The 20,883-nt window shown below is 39.9% G+C and overlaps 1 long non-coding RNA gene across 2 annotated transcripts; it reads right to left on the reverse strand.

The window, feature by feature from the left end:
• Positions 1-1,570: 1,570 nt before the first annotated feature.
• LOC138103655 (uncharacterized) lies at positions 1,571-14,698 on the reverse strand. Of its 2 annotated transcripts, XR_011147790.1 has the most exons (5): positions 14,613-14,698; positions 12,633-12,747; positions 12,178-12,256; positions 10,376-10,453; positions 1,571-2,088 (listed from the first exon to the last, which is right to left on the reverse strand). It is a non-coding gene; the product is annotated as an uncharacterized lncRNA (long non-coding RNA). The 2 variants fall into 2 exon arrangements; XR_011147789.1 differs by lacking the exon at positions 10,376-10,453.
• Between the last annotated feature and the right edge of the window lie 6,185 nt (positions 14,699-20,883).

Raw genomic sequence — 20,883 nt, forward strand, 5'->3', positions numbered from 1 at the left:
GAGTAACGGTTGTTAAAACCTCATGACTGGAATTTCACGTCACCCTCCTGGAAATAGGCAATTCAGTAAAAGTAAAGATATTCAAATTAGAGTTTTCAATTTTGATTAATGTATACTTACCCCTATTTTGTCAATATACAAAATGTCAATGATTACATTAGTGGATATTTTGCATGATATAACACTTTTAAATAAAGTTGTTTATATGCCCTTCTCCAATGATTATTATGTTAAGATCTAAAAGTAAATGAAAGAAACATTTTTATATGCTGGTATTAACATATCAATTTATAGATAGTGAAGCAGAGGCAATGGGAAGAAAAAAAAATAAAATACTATTTTGAAATATTTGTGAATCCTTTAAAGCCATCATTTTGCCCATGTTTTCAAGCATTAACAGACAGCTTGATATCAATACCCTGAGTCAGTAAAGTACTTGAAATACAAATTTTGCTGCCAATTTTAACATACTGAGTCCTGTGTTCCATGAATATGCCTAAACCAAAATATTTGGACATCCAATCATCATCATGGGATAAGGAGGCCTGTGGGCATGAAGACTAGATACAGTTTGTATTTGCTGACATAAATTAAAACCACTTCAAAGAGAGCTTAAAAATCTGTTCCTGGCCTTTGTGATTCAGCATCAAAGACTCAGAACAATGACCCTGTTTATCTCACCTTTTAACCACAAGGTGCACTACCTCTTTTTTCTGAAGAATTCAGCCACCTCAGTAACGGCATCCACATTCTAATTTAAATTATTTGCACTGCAATCTACTAAACCCATTATTTTCTACTGGAGTTCAATTCTTTGTTGTTATCCTTTCTTTTTTTGTGACTCCACAGATGTAAGCAGAAGTGACTTTCAAGATGGGGAGTCTCATTGGACTTCCCACCTGCCCTGGTGGTGGCCAACAGACCAACACTTAAGGTGTCCAGAATATATTTTGGTAGTGAGTACAATTTTAGCAGAAATTTAATCAACTTGCGCCTGTTAAATATTTATCCAATTATGCAAGTGACAAGCGAAAAATGAATGAATTCCTTTTAACATAATATAAAATAGCACATAGCAGAAGGGAATTTTATCATTAAAGATATAATGAGATCATGAACACCTCCAAAGGGGTGAGTTAATCAAATAAGGCCATAATATGACAAGCAGCCTGTCAGAAGAAATTCTATTTGCTGCAGTACGCGAGTTGCATTTGAGTTAATAATTGAGTCGCGTAACCACCCTACCAACCTTGTTAGAGGATGTCACACTCAGCCTTGCTGATGAAGGAGGGCAAAAGTGGATGGTTCGAAAGGGGAATTCCCAGAGCCGATATTGACAGTGGGTGTAATGACAGGAACTGCTTACTCTGGGAGATACAGACCTTTTCCTCAGGTGTACGTGGTGTGTGCTGCCCTCCCTTCTCCAAAATAATAATGCCACAGGCATTAAGTGCATTTATACAAATGTACACTTGAAGAACCAGCTGTTTAGAGAGAACAGTCTGGAGCACAGGGCTGAAGAGACTCGAGATATTTATTTTTCTTTTGAGAAGGGAGAATTTAAGGCCGATACCCTTAGCTGGTCCAAAATCTTACAGTCCCACTGACATCAGCTGAGCTCCCATGATTTACACAGCTAATATTTTGTCTCACAGTATGCAATCTTTTTCCATTAATATTTACCTGCTGTTCCGTAATGACTACAAAACGCCTGACAATAGCTAGACAGTGGGAGTTCTGTGACTGCCACTTACTACACAAATCATAATCATGCCACTGGTACCTTTCACTTCTTCCATTTATTTGTCAGATCCATCTGGTTTCCCTCCCACACAGACTAAGAGTAGACACTGCCTCTAAGTGCAGTTATCCTGCATTGGGGATGAAAATAGGATTGCAAGAGCAATAGGCAAAAATTAGCATCTGATTTCTAATAGGAGCAACATGATAATGTAGAGGCTCCTTCCCTCCAGAAGCTCAAGGCACTTGGAATAATTTGCAAGTTGTGTTTTGTACAAGAATAAATGTAAGGTACTAAGAGATCAAAGGATGAGCCTGTGATCATACTATTGGCAGATCTTCTTCCAGCTGTAAAAGAAAAAAAAAAAAAAAGGAATAATTTCATGTCATTATTAAGAATAACTTCACTACAGGAACAAAATATTACCAAGTCTAAAGCTGTACAGAAGCTGTCATAATAAATCAAGAATCCTGTCGAAAGTTATTGAAATTCATATTTTGTGGACTTTCTGAAAAAGAAGCAAATAACTGCTGACACAGTTTGCCAGCTTTGGAGAAGTTTGTCTTTTGAAAACTTCAAGAATTGAAGACACAGGTGATGCAGAAGGAGCTGCCATAGATGTAATCTGAAAATCATGTTAACTTGTCTACAATGACCTGTGTTACTGATCATCATAGTATCTTACTGGTCTTGTAATCTTCGTGTAAAAGAAGACTATGACATCTCTGAACCTTTTCCACCTGAAACACAGCTTCATCTGAAAACTATAATTTCCAGGAACTGGGATGCAATAATCATATATATCTGAAATGTCTTGAAGAAGAAAATACTGTCAGAAAATACTATTTCTGGTGGACAGAAATAACACCAGTAACCATAACATAGACATATATATATATCTATAAAAAAATCAATGTTCTACATTGGATTTCAGATGATCCTTATACTAGACTGTCTTTACCACTTATCTTGTGATTCCACCATAAACCCATAACTCTCTATTTGTTCTCCATTTTACTGAGCCTTGCAACATTTTATTTGTGAATCAATTTCCACCTGTCAGCTCAGAACAACTGTGCTTCACTTCCACCACACTTTGTCTCTATCTATTCCTATTTCCTTTAATACAGAGAAAGCCTCTGTTTTATGAGTTACTGCTGCGCCTGCTGCAATGGGACACTCACCTTGGCTGAAGAAGCAGGCACAGTTTATTACAAACACCAAAACATCCTGCCCTCCCCAAACAGTGGGTTGGAGTGCTTGCAGGACACTTACAACACTGTCCCCAAAGGGGACCCAGCACCTGGGTCATCAGTCAGATGGAGCTGGCAGCTGCTCGGCGTTTCTGCTTCAACTCCCCCTTAATTTTGCATTGTGGCACTTTGCTGATTTTGTTTCATTAGTAAAATATACATTAAACCAGCCAGGGGGAGGGGATTGTTTAGCTGCCATGTGCAAATGGGTCTTTTGTATCCTTCAGGAAAAAGCACACAGCTTCAGTGAGGAATATTAAGTGGCACCCAGTAAAATCATGTAGCAGATGAAATGATGGACATGAGGGAGAGGGCAATGCATTAAAATGCATCTCCTGTGTGTCTAAGCACTCAAAATTCTAAAGCACTGAACAACCTTCTACAAGATCAGACTGGAAAACATCACACAAGGAGGCAGCAATTTTAGTCTCAAGAACTGGCTGAACTCTCCTCAGTTCAAGAAATCCCAGGTATAGGATGTAGGTGCAAGCCATATAGAAAAAAAAAATGTATAGGAAACGATAAACCACAACAGAACCTGATGGTTCAGGTTGTGCAAGTTGTCAAATACAGTTGTCTGAGCAATTCAGGCTGTGATCTGGTCTTAGCTGAGCTCAGTTTAGACCTCCAGGTGTAGGTGTCTGTATGTGGGGTAGATTTCTGAGCTATTTTTATAGTCAGTGGAATGAGATAATACAACCCCATTGGCATTCAGTGCACAAGTTCAAACCAGGTTGGGTGGGACTTGGGGAAACATGGTCTGATGAAAGGTATCCCTGTCCATGGCAGATGACATGGGTTATCTCACTAGTCATCAAACTAGGTGAGTTTTAAGGTCTGTTCCAGCTTAGGACATTCTAGGATTCCATGATTCCATGAATTTAGGTGGGCAGCCAGTTTGGGATGGTGATTTGTGCCACAGAACGATTCAACATGACCAACCATCCTGGCAAGCTTTCCACTGACTATAAAGACAACTTCACAATCCAGCACAAAAGTAGCCACTTATATACAGACACTTAATTCTGGATATTTCAACCAAAATCTAGATCCTACGGACTGGGGTGAGGGTTTTTTGGAGTGGGGTTTCAAGGTTTGGGGTGGGGGTTTTCTTGCATTTCAAAAACAAGATGAGTGTTACATGTGGACTTGTCCAGACTAAGGAGGCCCATTAGAAGAGATTTTGGAAATTATTCTCTTTCAGTTTGTTAAGCTGACTGGGTGTTGCCCATAGGAAAATGTGTTAACCATATCACAGTCAGAAGCACCACATTTTATTCCTGATGAGCAGGACCAATTCACTCAGGTCCTCCTGTCAAACACTAGGTCAAGGAGAGTCGCATACCAGAACAGGATGTCAAAATAGGGTGCCAAATCCTATCAGGTTCTCATCAAATCCTTACCCATGCCACATCTCCGTGTGATTGGTACAAGCACATCCCCTGTTTCAGTCACAAACTGAAAGCTTTCAGTTGCTAGTGAGGCTGCCTATGAACTTTCATATTCAGTAGGCATTCTGGCAGGGTACCACAGCATGAAGAGACAGAAGGCTAAACAGCAGAGCTATAAATAAAGTGGGACTCTGCTTCCAAGAAATGCTAACACCTACACAGCTCATTATCTGTAATTTGACAGGGTACTGAAAGACCAAATTTTCCCCTACTTGTCTTCAGACTGGGCAGGGAGAGAGAACAACTGGAAATGAATCAAAAGCAGAAGAAATCCTCATGAGCAAATAAAAATAATGCAAAAGAAATAGTGTTTCTTAGGGAGATTTAAATTAATTATCTTATGGTATAGCTGAAGAAGAGACAATTGGTTATTTTTACTGTGTTTCCTTTGCAGTCAATATGTTCCAAACAAGGCATTTTGGTCACATTTTCTGCAACTTCATGTATTTTCAGAGCTCTGAGTTATTGCCTGTGCTTAAATTTAGATAAAATGCAGGTTTTCAGATTGCTCCTGTGTTTCACATCCTTTTTTTGTTTGCTTATTAGTTTATTTCCTACCAATGTACCAACTTCTTCAGAACAACCATTGGAAAGAGATCTGGGGACAGTTCTCTGGAATTTGGTCAGTCTGATCCCCTTTGAGCTGTGTATTTTCATTTGATGGCCCTCAAAGATTTGTGAATGCCACGGAAGGTGTGGGACAAAGTGAAAAAGTTGCATTTTTTATGTATCATTAATTTCTCCTTCCCGAGTTGGGACAGATCATCTCTGTCATTTCAATAACTCTGCTAACAGCAGAGTGAATTCTTTCCTCGTTTTCAGAGTTTGAAGAATAACTATTGCAATTCTAGTCCAGATGCCATGGTGCTGCTTTGAAGAGCTGTGGTAGACAGGGCTGTTTTAAAAGAATTAAAATTCTGTGGATGTAATAGTGCCTGAATCACAAGTCTTCATTAGTATCTCTCATCTCACTCAATAACCAAATGTAGAGAAAGATCTAGCATAAATTTTCACACTTATAAAATAATTTTTTCTTAAAAAAAAAAAGAAAAAGGTTAAATTCTAAAAGGAAAAGGAAAATTTCAGATTTTTTTTCTTGTTAATTTGGGATTCTCTCTTGAAAAGAGGAAATACAATGCACACCTTTAATAGAGTTAGGGAACAGTAAGAAATGTACTGATTTAGCTGATGCTACATTCTCACAAAAATACTGGAATAAGCAACTCAAAACTTTGTAAACACCTAGAGGATAATAAGAGAAGAGCAACAGTCAATTTAAGTTCATCAAAAACAAATCATGTCAGACTAATCTGATTCCTATTTTGACAAGGTAAATGGCTTTCTTCATAAGGGAGAAGCAGGAAATGTCATATACTTTGATTTTATCAAAGATTTGACTCTAGCAAAGCCTTGACTCTCTCTTACATAACGGACTTAGAAAAAAGTTTGAGAAACATTATCCAGGTGACTCTTCCAGGGTGTGGGATTACACAGCTACTGCCAGAGCATCAGAATTAAATAGCTACCCCCAGTCAGTGCTGTGGGCTGCTTAGGATTCTGTCTTAAGTCTGACATCATTCATAATTCCATAAATGGTTTGGATGAAAGGACAGAAAGCATATTTATTGTAGTCAAAGAGACCACTGAGGTGAACATCTGTAAACAGTGGGGAAGAGGAGCAGAATTCAAAACAAGTGGAGAGAAGTGGAGAAAAAAAGTATAGTGCTGTTCAGAATTGTCAAGTGTAAAGTGAATCTCTTTGAAACACAGAACCACACACACCAAAGGGGATTTCTGGGCTGGCTGAGGTGTGGCAGAATGGGATCTGAGTAATATTAGGCCAAGACACACAAAAATCACAGATGAACTTATCATAGAGTCACAGAATGGTTTGGGTTGGAAGGGACCATCTCGTTCAACCCCACTGGGCAGGGACACCTTCCACTAGGCCTCATTTTTCCAAGCCCTGTCCAGCCTTCCAGGGATGGAGCATCCACAGCTTCTCTGAGCAGGGCCTCACCACCCCTCATAGTGAAGGATTTCATCCTAATATCTAATCTAAACCTCCTTCTGACAGTTTAAAGCCATTTCCCTTTGTCCTGTCACTTCATGCCATTGTACAAAGTCCCTCTCCAGCTCTCATAGAGCTGATTTAGGCATTAAGGTGCCTAAGGTTTCCCAGAACCTTCTCTTCTCCCAGATGAACCACCACAACCCTCTCAGTCTCAACCTGTCAAAAACCCTGTGCTGGTGCATAGAAGGCACAATAATTTAGAAGGATGGGGGCAATTTGTAAAGGATCCTCAACAGGGAGTTACACTTATTTGGTCAGGTGCAGAAAATGTGATGTAAGAGAAAGATATAAAAAAAATTAAGATACTTTAATCCAGTGAAATGAAAAATTGGGAGAAAATGTGGAAGCAGTCTTCAATGGTAAAAGGAATCTTGGGAAAAGAAATAAACTCTTTTCTCTGTCTACTGTTGTTAAGCCAAGAAGTAATAAAGCAGAGAAGATTAAAATCCAACATCAGGAAATGCTTTCATCACTCAAGATTTTTAAGAAAAATTGAACCAGCATTTGTCACAAGTGACATAACTGACCCTGTCTTTAGGAAAGGTGATGGACTACATGACCTCTTAGTATCCCTTCTAGTCCCATTTTAATTGATTTCTCCAAGAAAAAAATATTTCTTTCTCTGAAAGATACACCTATCCTTAACTGAAGCATAAATACCCTGATAGCAACAACTGTAACTCCTTTGGGTTCACAAAATACACAAGAGAAACAGCTGTAAAGTAAAACCCTTGATGAGGCATGAATCATCTCACTCATAGCTGAGAACTGTGAATGGAAACAGATAATGTCAAATTAAACATTTTTAATGTGGGAATTGCTATTTTGATGGGGAAAAAAAAAAAAGAGCAGTGCAGAACGCAAAACCTACCAATCTGATTTGACTGAGTCACTGATCTATCACATTTACTGGTCTCTCTCTGCAAGACCCTGACATCTGAGAATGGGGCAAGGGAGAATTAGTGATGTTTTCTCTATAATCCTGAGAGATGAAAGAGTGACTCTGGTGGGAGAGGTTCATATAACACATGGAGCTTTCAATGTTATTATTGTCATTGTTCATCCGTAACAATGCATTTGCTTTCATTGTTGCTGCTCTCCTGGCTGGAAATCCTGCTTAAAAGAATGTAACATACAGCCTCAAGTCTGGCTCTATAACTTTCCAGAACTTTTTGGTTTCTCAGCAGCTGGAATGAACTATTCCAACCCTACTGTCCTTGGCAGATGTGATGTTCTTCACTCCCAGGGGCAAAGGACACATCAAAGCACACACATCTTGACTGAAAATTCAGACAGATTCAAGAAGGAAGGAAGGCACTACGAATTGTTCATGTCTTCCTCCAACTCAATATTAGCTGAATTCCCAACAACAGGCCCCTTCTCCCCCAAAAAACTAAAGCCAGAACAAGATATATCCTTACTAAAGCAACTAGAGTAATGAAATAATAGCAGAAACAAGATTTCAATAAAAACTGTGTTTCAGAAAATCCATATGAACTGCATCAAGTATTTAAATGTCCTGATAGTTTTTCAGAATCCAAACAGTCCTTCAAAGAATAGGAATTTTATTGCTCTACTTTTTAGCCAGTGTGTCAGTTCAATAGAGAAGTTTTCCTGAGATGCCCATTGAAGCTTTATCTTGGGAATTAATTAAAATTTTTATGAGGTATTCTTATGGTGATCAGGCTTTCAAAAAATGAATTTTAAGGACACACTAGAACCAAAAGAGTAAAGGGCTAAACAGATGTGTGAAGTCTTTGTGAAATATATGGATTACCCCTGTGATATATCCACCTGGTCAGATTCACCTCCTTTTTATGACTGAGCAAACTTGTTAATTACATTGCAATGACTAATTAAATTCAATATTACATGGTGTAAATTGGAATAATATTCTGGCCTTTCTTAAATCTCATTTCCTTTCACTTACATTAATAACACTTTTAGGATGTAACAGTAAAATGCAACCCACACACATCGTCTGTACTAGAGAAAGGTGGTGGCAAGGTTGGTCTTTGGGATGCTGCAAGTTGTGAGCCCAAGCCTTATTAGAAATTTTCACCTTTTCACTTCTATATAACATTATTTCATAAAAAATGAAATTTTTCATAAAAGAAGACAATTTATATTGGGAGTGGTGTTTGAAGGGGTGTTGCTTTTATCTCCTGGGTTTAGCCACACAAACAACTTAGTCAAGCCAAAGGAGAGATTTCTGTAAATGTGAAGAAGGGAAAAGAGTGATGTGGGGTACAAGTCCCAAAGCAGGAGAGTCACCTCTGGTGACAGCACTTTGCACAGCAGTGCTGCCATAAGACATTTTGCCAGTGAAGCATCTTGGTCTCATTTTTCCTGATGCTTTAGTGACAACAAATGTGGTTTAACTTTCAGATAACTGTCCTGAGGGGGGGCGGGGGGGAGAAGATGATGAGGGTATGAAAGATGCTGGAATCCCTTCAAATAGTGATCAGATGACAGTTTGTTTATCACTGTAAATCTAAGTATGCAAGGCCTGAATTGGCTCAGCCTGCACGGCATACTACCTGGTGTCTGACAGCATCTAATAGTAGACAGGAAAACAAAATCAGATTGAAGGTTTTTTCCTTCCAAATGGACTCCCAGCCCCTTGTGCACTGCTGCTCCCTGAGTCTTTTATTTAACACTCTTAGACAGCTTTGCTTCCCATTAATGAATATCCCCAATTCCTTTTGCATCCACGCAAAATATAAACATCCACAATGCCCGTAGCAAATAGGTCCAAAGCTCAGCCACAGTAGTAGAAAAGTTACCTTTTAACAGCCCTGTCTCAGAGTTGCCAGTAACAATCACATAGTCATGGGGCTTAATATGGAAGGCAAGGTATGGAAAATCAGCCTCACACTCCACCTGATTTTGAACAGATACAGGAACAATGATAAATTGGACCTTAGGGAAGTGTCCTGAATCAGGATATGATACAAGTCCAGCTTCAGCAGCACGCACTTTGCCCTGAAACTCAGAAATCTCAGTGGAAAACTCTGTAAAGGCCCAGGGAGTTGTAATAGGTAGAATTTTAAAGTACAGTACTTTTGAAGGTCAGCCTGAGCTGAAGCTACCACTTCAAGAAGTGTCTGGGGCCTGTCTGGAGGCAACGAGCTGCATGCAGGACAGACACGTCCTCGGGAGGAGGAACACGGGGTGAGGGATGGGACATCGCTCTTACACGGCAAACTCTGATCTACTGACAACTGCTGCTGAGAGCACTCATTTGTTTCAGTTAAATCACCAAAAAGGTGTAGGAAAAGATAATGACACACATATATCACCAACTCAATTCACGTTCATTTCGCAAACATAAAAGCAAAAGGCTTAAAATATATTAATCTACAGTTCTCTGGCACTTCAAGAGTGCCTGAAGTATCCATTTTTAGGGGCATGAAGCTGTCGATGGCTGATCTATGTCTTGTCAATTCTAAATCAGAAATAATGAGGCAAATCAGTTACATCTAGGCTGGTGCAAATCTTTTTTTTCTTTCCTCCTCTCCTTTGGAACCAATTACCAAAGTAACTCTGAAACAGCTAATGTGTAATACAGTCTTGCCAATCAGCAGATTTTCCAGGAGCATCCATCAGTCAGCTGTCTGCAGCTCTGAGATGGAGCTTAACTCTCTCTAAATTAATAAAAAGAAACCATCTGGAAGACACTTTTCTCCTGAGCAAGAAGCAAAGACATGCTGGCTGTTCACTAGTGTCACTGCAAAGCACTAGTGAAATGTCAAGAGCAATGGAAATTGTTTCACATATTTTCCTGTGTTCTCAAAGCCCTTAATTTGAATTTCACAGTGATTTTTTTCTCTCCTTTTCTGGATTGGGTTCCTACCTTGAGGCATGGCTATAGCATAGTGCAGAAGACTCAGCTCAGGTGTGGAGGTTGCTTCAAGGCAAATCCCAGCTCTGCCTGTGAGGGAAGCCACCCCAAGATCCCAAATCAATGCAGGGCAGAACAGTGAGCCCTCGTGAAGCCGAATGCAAAGAAGCCCAGAACAGAAGGATGCAATAAATGAGGAGAAATGGAACAAGAAAGGGCATGGATAACAATAATGCAGAAAACATGGCTTAATTTCTAAACATCAGTGTGACTGATATAAAATACATGTATAAAATATGCGTCCAACTGCTAGTCCATCACGAAATGAGGCTGCACTAATGGGAAAGAAAGTTTCTTCAAGACACTTTCCTGTGTCTCTTCACTCTGGTGTGCAAGGGCAGCTGGGAAACTCTCAGCACCCTCTTCTGAGGAACAGGGGCCACAAAGCAAAACCTTTTGTAGAGTTTTTGAAGGAAACTGAAAATATACCAAACTATGGATGCTGAGAAAGACTTTCACAGGAGGCTGTAAAGCTAGAAAATTTCTCTGGTGGCCTTTCTCATGTAAACTAGCTGGGAAAGCAGTTCAAGAATTTGTAAACTATCTTGCAGGTGTCGGCTGTGTGGGAATGTTTTGGTTCACTGAGAATAATGTTTTGAAATGGGTGGTTTTACCTCTTAGCCTTTCACCTTGGTAGCTGGTTGACTGATGAGCCAATCATGTCATTTCTCTATTGCGAACCAAGTTATATAAACGAGTTTGTAATTAATTAAATAATCCCATTTTGTCCTGGACTTGAATCCTGTGTTGTTCTTCTTGCCGTCCCCAGTACAGCAGCGACGCCAAACTGCCACCAGCTATGTATTCCCACAATGTTTAGTTTTATGGCCCTCCTATAAATGTGCATGTTTTCATAGGCACTTTTTCAGCCTTTCTCCAAGAGAATGTATTTTTCTATCAAAACATGCCAGAAATGGGTTCACTCTCACAGAGTTCTAGCAAGAAACTAATTTTGAATTGAGTATGTTCAACTAAAATTAATCACCAGTGCATGCAAAGCAGTGGAAAAGAGGTAAGACTTTCACTGTAAAAGCTCCTGGAGGTAACATAAAATGGACAAATGTTCCTATTAGGCTTATCACACTTGGAAGATTTCAGAGTCTGCATAGATTGATTTCCTCTTGGCACATAGCCTGGACATTTAGATGGACATTTAAAAGGATTTGCAATTCAGACATTTTTAAGACTACTCAAAAAAACCCCATATAAGATTGGGGGTGTATCTATTTCTAAACCAGAAGTTGACTGAGTAGTTTTAGTGGTCTATCCTCTATATTCATACAAGATTCTCATATGAAATTCATGTAAGTGACATTGTAGCTAGCTGCCCTCCTGACGTTTTCCTCTTATTTATGTGTATTGCACTAAGCACACTTTGAAATAGTAATCTACAGCTCAGCTATATTTCACTTTCTGTTATAAAATAACACAGAATCTACCCATGGTGCAAATGAAATAATTAGTTTGAATTGTCTCCTTATAAGTGAGAACAATTGATGTTTTTCTCTAAGAACAGAAATCATTCCTTTCTAGAGAGTAGGGTGCAACCAGGATGCTGTAACAGTCCATCTAAACACATTCCACACCATTTCCACCCAAAAGGGTATGGGATGCACAGGCTTTATAAAACCACCCAGGTGTAAGTCAGGTCAGTTTCTGAGACCAGAAAGGTCCTTTTAAGTTGTTTGGCTTTTTTTTTTTTTTTTTTTTCTGTAGCTTAATCTACCCTTTGGAGGGTCAAACTCACAACTCACCTTTAAATTTCAGTGAACTCCAGGACTTTTGCTGATCCTCTGCTCTGCCCAACATGAGCCACAGTCTTAGGAGCACACACTATAAAAATATATATTCCTCATAGGCTTTTTTTCCCATTTTCTTCCTAGAGGACATGTTTCTTCAACACAGAAGACTGGAAAGTATTATCATTCATTGTTTTCTACCTCACTATTTAGCTGATATACTTGAATTTCCAGTTAAATGGATTTGTTTAACACAAAACCCCAGTTAGAATCATAGACTCATAGAAGTACTGAGGTTGGAAAATCCCTTTAAAATCATCAAGTACAACCATTCCCCCAGCACTGCCAAGGCCACCACTTAAACCATGTCCCCAGCTGCCCCACATCTTTTAAACCCCCCCAGGCCTGTGCCAGGGCTGGACAACCCTTTCGATGGAGAAATGTTCTGTAATATCAAATCTAAACTTCACCTGTCACAACTTTAGGCCATTTCCTCTCATCCTGTCAGGTTGCCAGTAGATGGATTTTCCTCAACAGGAGAGGTTCTGCTTTTTCCTGAAAGCTCTTGTTCACTGCTGCTAAAACCTTAGGGATAAAGAGTGACTTATTTTTTTCAAGATGTACACTTAGAACCACTGACCCAAACAATATCTTCTACAGCATCAGAGGGAATGACTACATCTAATTTATATCCACAGTTCCTTGGCAGTCACTATGATCAAACTTATTTTGACAAAAATTCACCCAACTCTGTGATTTTCCTCCATGATTTTTAAACAACCACTTTTCAGTAGGGCTGTAAATGAAAGATTTCTCTTCACACAACGCTATAAGTAAAGTCAGCAGACTGTCAGCTCTGGGAGATTGTGCCTGGTCTCTGTAATTGAGTTTGATTAAGAGTTTTGTTGCCATCACTGGCTTCATTCCCTTCCAACGTAAACATTTTACATCTTCTTATTGTTAAATATTGTTTTGCTTTGTTTATTTGGTAGAGCTGCCACAGAAGATGAACATTCAAATATAGAATTAATGAACATTGATGTCATTGTGTTGAAAGGAACATAAGGTTGGGAGGGGGAAAAGAGACATTCTAATTATTGGAGTGTTTGGTAGGAGTTTATTTTACAAACACTATCATTATGTTGACAACAGTGAGTCAATATGTTCCACAAGGCTTTTGTTGCTTTCAGGAATGGGAGGATGGAGCACGGATGCTCTTTGTTTCACAGCATACATTCTATTTTGAGGACACAAGCAGGCCTGGCTGCCTGCAAACAAGAGGAAAAAAGGAGTTTCTGCTTCCTGGTATCCCACTACCTTTTAGATAATATAAACTTAATGGAAATAATCCATCTATGAGGCACAGCCGTGCTGAAGTTGGCAGCCACACATCAGAGAATCCTGGATTAGTTTGGGTTTGAAGGGACCCTAAAGCTCATCTCGTTCCACCCCCTGCCACAGGCAGGGACACCTTCCACTAGACCAGGTTCCTCCAAATCTCATCCAGCGTGGCCTGAAACACTTCCATCCTTGAAGGATGAGAAGTACAGAAAGGTTTTCAGGGTTCTATACAATGACCCTTGCGTATGTGACCCTTCCACTTCAGATGCAACACTCAGTGCAACAGCTCTGACACAGAGACCACCTGGAGCAGCACCCAGAGACCACCTGATTCTGTTCCCTGAATTCACTGTAGCAGAAATGAGTGAACAGAGGAAGATATTCATCTTCTAGTAGTGAAGAGAGGAGGATATTTTTGAAAGCATGCATAAAAATATCCTTAAACTCCTGAAATAAAGATGATGTAATTTTCTTTTAAGTTGTTGAAAGCTTTGTCTTCCTTGGAAGGACAAACAGTTCCTTAAAAACAAGTTGTTTTACCAGCAGTTTACTTACAAGTTGTGTGCCTCGGTATGAGGCACACCCAAATTAGAAGCATATCTTTCAACAGAAATGCTCAGATTTCCTTTATCATAAAAAGAAAAGAATTGCTGTAGGGGATTTCTTGGGAGAAGGAAATTTGCACCATTTTAAAGTGAAAACTTTAGAATACATTTTAAAAATCTTGAAGGCTATACCTATTTTTTTTTTTTTTTTTGATACATGTCAGGAATTAAAAGAGCTCCGACAAATAGATGTGGGAGAAAAATAAAAGCACCTTTAAATTTTCTATCAAAAGTGCTCAACAGCTGTTTTCAAATTAATTACTCTCCAGTGATGTCTGTGCCTACATCACCAGACACTGTTTTCTACCCTCCTGAATTATGGCCAGGTCTTCCAAAATATATTCTGCTAAACACTTCAGTGAAGCCACAGGAATTATTTCTCCATAAATTAGTCTCCATGTCTTTTTGTGCTTAATAAAAACTAGGTATCCTATAGGGCTGCAGAAATAAACCTTACCAAATTAGCTGCTTTAGTAGTGTGCCTGAATAAATGGCATTTCTTACCCCAGTGGCAGCTCCATTACACCCAGGTTGAGGTCATACTTTCTCATTAACGAGGTGGCTGTAACGGGGCCCAAAACAGGATAAATAGTGAGGGAGTCTTCAATCAGCTGAAGTTTGTTCTCATATCAGTGCACTGCAGGCATACCTAGTTAGCTTTCCATTAGTGTTAATCAAGCATGGTAGTTGTGCATCAGCTGGGAGCTAAACCTTAGCCTGCACTTTTGTACCATTCAGAGCCTTTGATTTAATTTCTTGCACTGAGTATCAATCCATGGATAGGTCTGAGTTGATTTGTAGGCACAGTGATTAGACCACTGTAATTGATATATGATTAATCAATAGCTGTGCTGCAATTCATCAATGTCACATTTATGAACTGCATGCTAATTAATTTCATCTTTGCCTTGATGTTTTAAGCACGGGAGTTCACATCTTGATTATTATTCATATTTTTAACTGTAAAATGTAAACCTGGGCAAGTGTGGTGTGACTAAGCAAGTCAACCAAGGAAATCCCCACAGAGGTGACAGGAAGGACGTGTTTGATACTCCAGAATGTTCTGTCTGGCCCAGCTGCTATTAACACTGGTAGGAAGGCAGACACAGAGCTTTCTGAAGGGAAGGAGCCAGACCTGCGACAAAAGGCCAGCTCTGGGGCAGCCCGGTCATGTATGTGTCCCCTGGATGTTGCATTTCTGACCAGCAAAGCCTCCTCTACACCTACAACCTGGGCATGGACCTCCTTCCCATGGCAGTGATATCTAGCCAGTTTCTTTCACTGAACTCCATGAAAAAAAACATTGTTTCACAAAAATAACAGTCCCTCCCTTGGAATAATAATGGAAATACCATAGATGGCTGCTTCTATATGTGCAGCCCTCAGAGGGCAGTGAGTGTAATCAGCCAAACACACGTGGTTTCCCTTGTTAACAGCAGCAGCCAAACACCAAAATGGGCTATCAGACATCATCCAGGAGGGCAAACAGCAGGTTTGCCTGCTTGCTTTTCACTCTGGGAGCCAGAGGAATTTTGTGTTTGCAGCTAAAACCACGACTAGTCAAAATCCCCTATAAGGAGAGCAGGAGAAGACAGGAGAGAGGGACAGGACCAGATTAATTTCTTTACTGCTTTGCAGTTGTCACTGTCAGTGCTGTGGAAGTACTCCCCCATCGTGTCTCCTTCACTTGTGAGAGGAAGGAGTGGCTCTGGGGGGAGCAGAACTGAGCACCCCCCTCCATTTACAGTAACTTGTTTTGCTCTTTCCCATCATTTATTTTAAAAGGAACACAAATCAGCTGATAACGTTTGCTCAGAGTGGGAAAGAAAGCTTAGTAGTCAATCTTATTTGGATTCCAAAATCCTCCAAATAAAAGCCTGAAAGAGCTAATTTTTTTAAAATTTGTAATTATAACATATTCCCTTTCCCCTCCCCTCCCCTCCCCTCCCCTCCCCTCCCCTCCCCCCCTCCCCCCATACACACACTAAGGGCAATTTTTTTAAACCATTTGCACTTTCTTAAATTTAACCCCAGCTCAGCACTGTTCCCGAGGCAATCCAGTGCCCCAGAACTGGATTCACAATAACGTATAGATACAGTGTAATTATTTTGTTGAGTGTCTACAAAGGAAAAGGAAAAAAATAATAATTAAAAAATAGTCTGTCAGAGGTGCAGGGGGAAAGTGGAGCACTGTTGGAAGAGCAAATTAATCTGGATTTATCTCCAGAGAGGAGGAATTAATCTCATTTGTATCCTGATCACTGTGCACTGTGCCTAGCTGGGATAAATATTTTTAAAATATAGATGTCAGCTTTTACTCTGTGACTGAAATGCATACTTGCCACAACAGCACTCAGCTGATGTCACCAGCCCCTCTCCACAGCCTTACATCCGCAGGCCAGCCCTGACCCCCTGGTTCAGATCCACAGCCCTGGGCTCTGCTGGGCAGTGTTTTGGCTTTGGATTTAAATATGTGTGTGAAAACAGAGCTTTGGCAAGATTAACCATTACTGTATTGCTTTACAACCTGATTATTATCCATCCAAGCACTCACTCGAGTCGGTACAGTGACATCATGTATCTATATATATGATATACATGTGATTCTCTTTGACTGAGGGACTGTGTTTCAAGCACAAAGAACTGGCATTGTAAAACTATATTTAAATCTGCAAATAGAGGATGTAAGCACCACAGACCCAAAAGAGCTAGAAGGGAACTGATAGCAAAAGGGCAAACAGGACACTCAGGTCAGGGTCATTGAGTCACATTGTCAGAAGAGAGATTTTAAAAGTGGGGAAGCCTAATGAATTGTAAGATGGAATTTGCTGACTGAAAATTTAGATCATAATACCTGTAATAGAAGAATCTGAAACACATGTTCCAGGAGGATCTTTTTCCATGTCTATGCTACTATGAATCTTCTTACTCTGTTTTTCTGCTTTCTTCATTGAATTTCCTCTTTAGCCTTTTACTTTGTTCCTGTTACTCTCTCTTGCAATGTTTTTAGCTTGCTCGTTGCCTAGACAATAAAAATTGTGTTGAAAAATTGTTACTCCATTTTACATAATGGAACCAGAGCAGGAGACTATTAAGTCCCCCTGATTTTTAAGATTTACATTGGCAGTTTACAGTAAAAGCCTAAAATAACACCCAGATTTCCTGAAGCCATATTCAGGTCTTTAACCACAATGCTTTGCAACCCAATAGGGATTTTTATTCATCTTTAATGAGCTGTTGTATTAACTTTAACAAATATTACAGTTAAATTCCAGTCAAGCATGAAGAAGCAAAGCAAACATTAGGTCATTCCTAACAGCCTGAGGGTGGTGTCTCAGATAAAAGGAGCTCTGCGATGAGTTTGAGGGCATATAAAACTCTGGAACACCAGCTCCGAGCATGACTCTGTATCTGAGAGACTGCAGGTTGTCCTGGGATGTAAAGCAAGGGGAACAAATGGTCTCATTAAAGTTAGGACACAAAGGCAATGCCATTCCCATAAAGGCAATGCCATTCCCATGTAACCTTTCCAAACATCATTAGTGCCACCACTGGGATACTGTGTCCAGCCCTACATGTACATAACAGGTACAGAACTTTTCAACAAAAGGGTGGAAACACAGAGAGAATAGCAAGGTGATCATGAAGTTGGGGGGTGGGGGAAAAGCCTTTTGGTGAGAGTGAGGAAAATCCCGTTCTCAGTGTCATCCAAGAAAAGGTTAAGTTTGATTGGATCAATCTGAAAGAATCTGCAAAAGAGAAGATAACTGACAGTCAGCTCTTTAATCTAAGAAAGGGGAAACATCATGAGTTTCAAAGGTTCATGGTAGAAGATAAATTCAAACTACAAATTGCTTCACTTCTTTTACACTGAAAGTTATAAACCACTGGAACGTTTTGTCATAGAGCATGATGGATTCACTTTTGCTTGAAGTCTTAAATCAAGACTAAATACTTTTATAAATAGATATCTAGCAGCTTAACCAGATGTTATATACCTCAGAAAGTAATAACAAGGTGAAATTGCTTTTGTGTGTGCTATGCAGGAATTCACAGTGGTCAGCTGTAGTTTTATGTATCAGTGTTATAACTGTGCTGTGGTAAGCACCAACACCTGCAGTCAGATACCCTGCTCAGGTTTTGTGGCAGATGCAGTTTCAGACATGAGACCAGAGCAGGCATGTTTGGAAATCATATAAGCAGGCACAGCTCACATACCTGAACAGCAGTCCATGGGATGAACAGGGAAGGATTACAGATCCCTTGGGAAGCATTATGAAAAGAAACCAGTTGCCAGAATATTTATCAATCCTGAAATTTGGTCCCTTCTCATACTTAAGGGACATCTGAGAAACAGAGTAGTGTAGCATAATATATTAGTTTATGCAGGCAGAGTAATCCTCTCACCTCCTGCTGCTGGATTGCAAAGAATTGGGAGCCAGGGGCTCAGCAAACACTAGGGCTGACCTACCTGCCTGTATCCTATCTGATCAGGTCACACCACATGCACACACCATGGAACAGAATCATAGAATGGTTTGGGTTGGAAGGGAGTTAAAGCCCATCTTATTCCAACCCCTGCCATGGGCAGGGACACCTTGCACTATCCCAGGTTGCTCCATCCAACCTTACCTTGAGCACTTCCAAGGATGGGACACCCACAACTTCTCTAGGAAATTCCTGCCAGTCTCTAACCAGTTGAGATCAATTTTGTAAAATTAGGGACTTAGTACCAAGATGCTCAATTTCAATATTACCTTGTGTCATAAACTTGAGATTTAAGATTACAGGCCATTTTCTTACACAGAGACTTGTTTGTTTAACAATAATTGTGGAAAGGCTGTTCTCTCCTGTTTAGATAGCAGCACCAAGGGCTCCTGCATTTCAGTGAAAGGTTGATGAGTATTTCTCTCTCCATCTTAATTAAATTTGAATTCCAATTACGAGATGGCAGATACTCCATTTCTTGTTCTGGCTGAGATGTCTCACGTTGTTTACATCCCACCTTTGGGGAGGTTGTTATGCCTGCTAATTTCTTCCTGGGAAAGACATAAATAGCATGCTCATTCCGGTATTCTTTCTGAGTTTGCATTATCTGTGTGGATATTGACAGAAATGTAGGGAGTACTTTACCAGTGCACTGAGGTCTGAACTGGGATTTTATTTCGCAGAGGATTTATGAATGTCTCCTGTGCTGTACTGAATGTCATTCCCAAACGTCTTGTGGGTAAGAACTGGCCAGATTTTTTTTTTTCCTAGTGTGTTTCTCTTGAACTAGAATAAATTTGTTAAAATCAGTATGTCTGTGGGATGTGGGTATCTGTGTGGAGGGAGGAAGTAGGTACATTTATCTTCCCAGTTCAGATTTCCTCAGGAAGGCTTCCTGGTTCTTGCAGGAACTCTCCCAGCAGGAACTGTCAGTGGTCCTAGACAGTTTCAGTCTCTCCCCTTGTTTACTTCCAGACATACCTCATAGGATCATATTCCAGCAGAGAACATACTATCTTTCAAAATCTTTCTTAAGTATGCAATCTTTTACCTCTGTAGCTAAAGATAAGGGTGAGAAGAGCAGGATATCACCAAAACAGTTCCCAGCACGGCACTATCACTTTTTTCCCCAAGTATATTTGACCCCGATTCCCACTTGGTCAGTGTCTGTGGAAGCAGCATTTCTAGCACTTGGAAAATCTCTACAAACTGATTGTTTAACTGTGAAAAAAAGCAGCTTACTTTCCCTTCCCGTCATCACTCAGGGCCTTTCAGCCTGTGCTGGTCCGTGGTGGCTACACTGAACCAGCACAGTGCTTTTCTCTCCCAGTAAATTCTCTGGCTGCTATTTGGGTACTGTGAGGTTTTTCTGCAGAGGCCCATTTCCTCATTTTAGCATCATATTTGGCAGTCCTGTTTACAATTCATTTTCTAAGGTCCTTTTTCATATGGGCTCTTTCTCTTCTGCATGAAGTGATAACTTTGCAAGTCCTGGGAAGTCACAACAGACAGTTCTTCAACTTCTTGAAAACATCCTTCATAATGAAACCTCTCAATCCTTGGCAATATTTTAGCTCTTTCTCTGACTCTCTTTCAAAGATATCAACACCTTTTGAAAAGTAAAGAGGAAACTACTTTTGTTTACCAAAAAGGACATCTCTTTCTGTCTCTCAAACACACATACATCCCCCAACACACCAATATCCATTGCATCTGTTCCTATAAGTTCTTGTTCTCTAAGCTTCTGCCATCAAATAAAGCATAGATTGTTCTTGGCTTCCTCTTCTATAAAGAAGAGAAGGCTTTTTACAAAGATAATATGTTTTGCTGGGCTAGCAGCTATAAAAAAATGGACACAACCTCATACACCCACATCTGTATCCCCCAGAGCACAGGAGCAAAAAGAAATCTGTGATTCCTCTCTGACTACAGGAGTGCAAAACATTTGACTATGATATGTTACAAAATGACTAAATAAACACAGAGGGGGAAAAAACAGAGTTTATGCCTTCTTATTGGGCTTCTCCCTAGCTTGCATGTTTGCACCTCATTTCTTTTTGTTCTTCTTACTTTTAAAAAAGCAAACTCAGTCTTTCTAATCACTCTTCTTTAGGAAGTTTTTTTGTTTCGATTTGGTTTTCTCCATGCTTGTCATCATTCTGGCATAAGGAGACAGAATCCCAGCCCCAAGGCAAATTTCCTCTCCTCAGCACATTCGCGGATGGAGTGAAGCACTTCACCCGTAACATGTAGCAATATGTTTATTGATGCAAACCAGAAAATTAGC

This window comes from Aphelocoma coerulescens (genome assembly GCF_041296385.1).
Source record: "Aphelocoma coerulescens isolate FSJ_1873_10779 chromosome Z unlocalized genomic scaffold, UR_Acoe_1.0 ChrZ, whole genome shotgun sequence".
Lineage (NCBI taxonomy): Eukaryota > Metazoa > Chordata > Aves > Passeriformes > Corvidae > Aphelocoma > Aphelocoma coerulescens.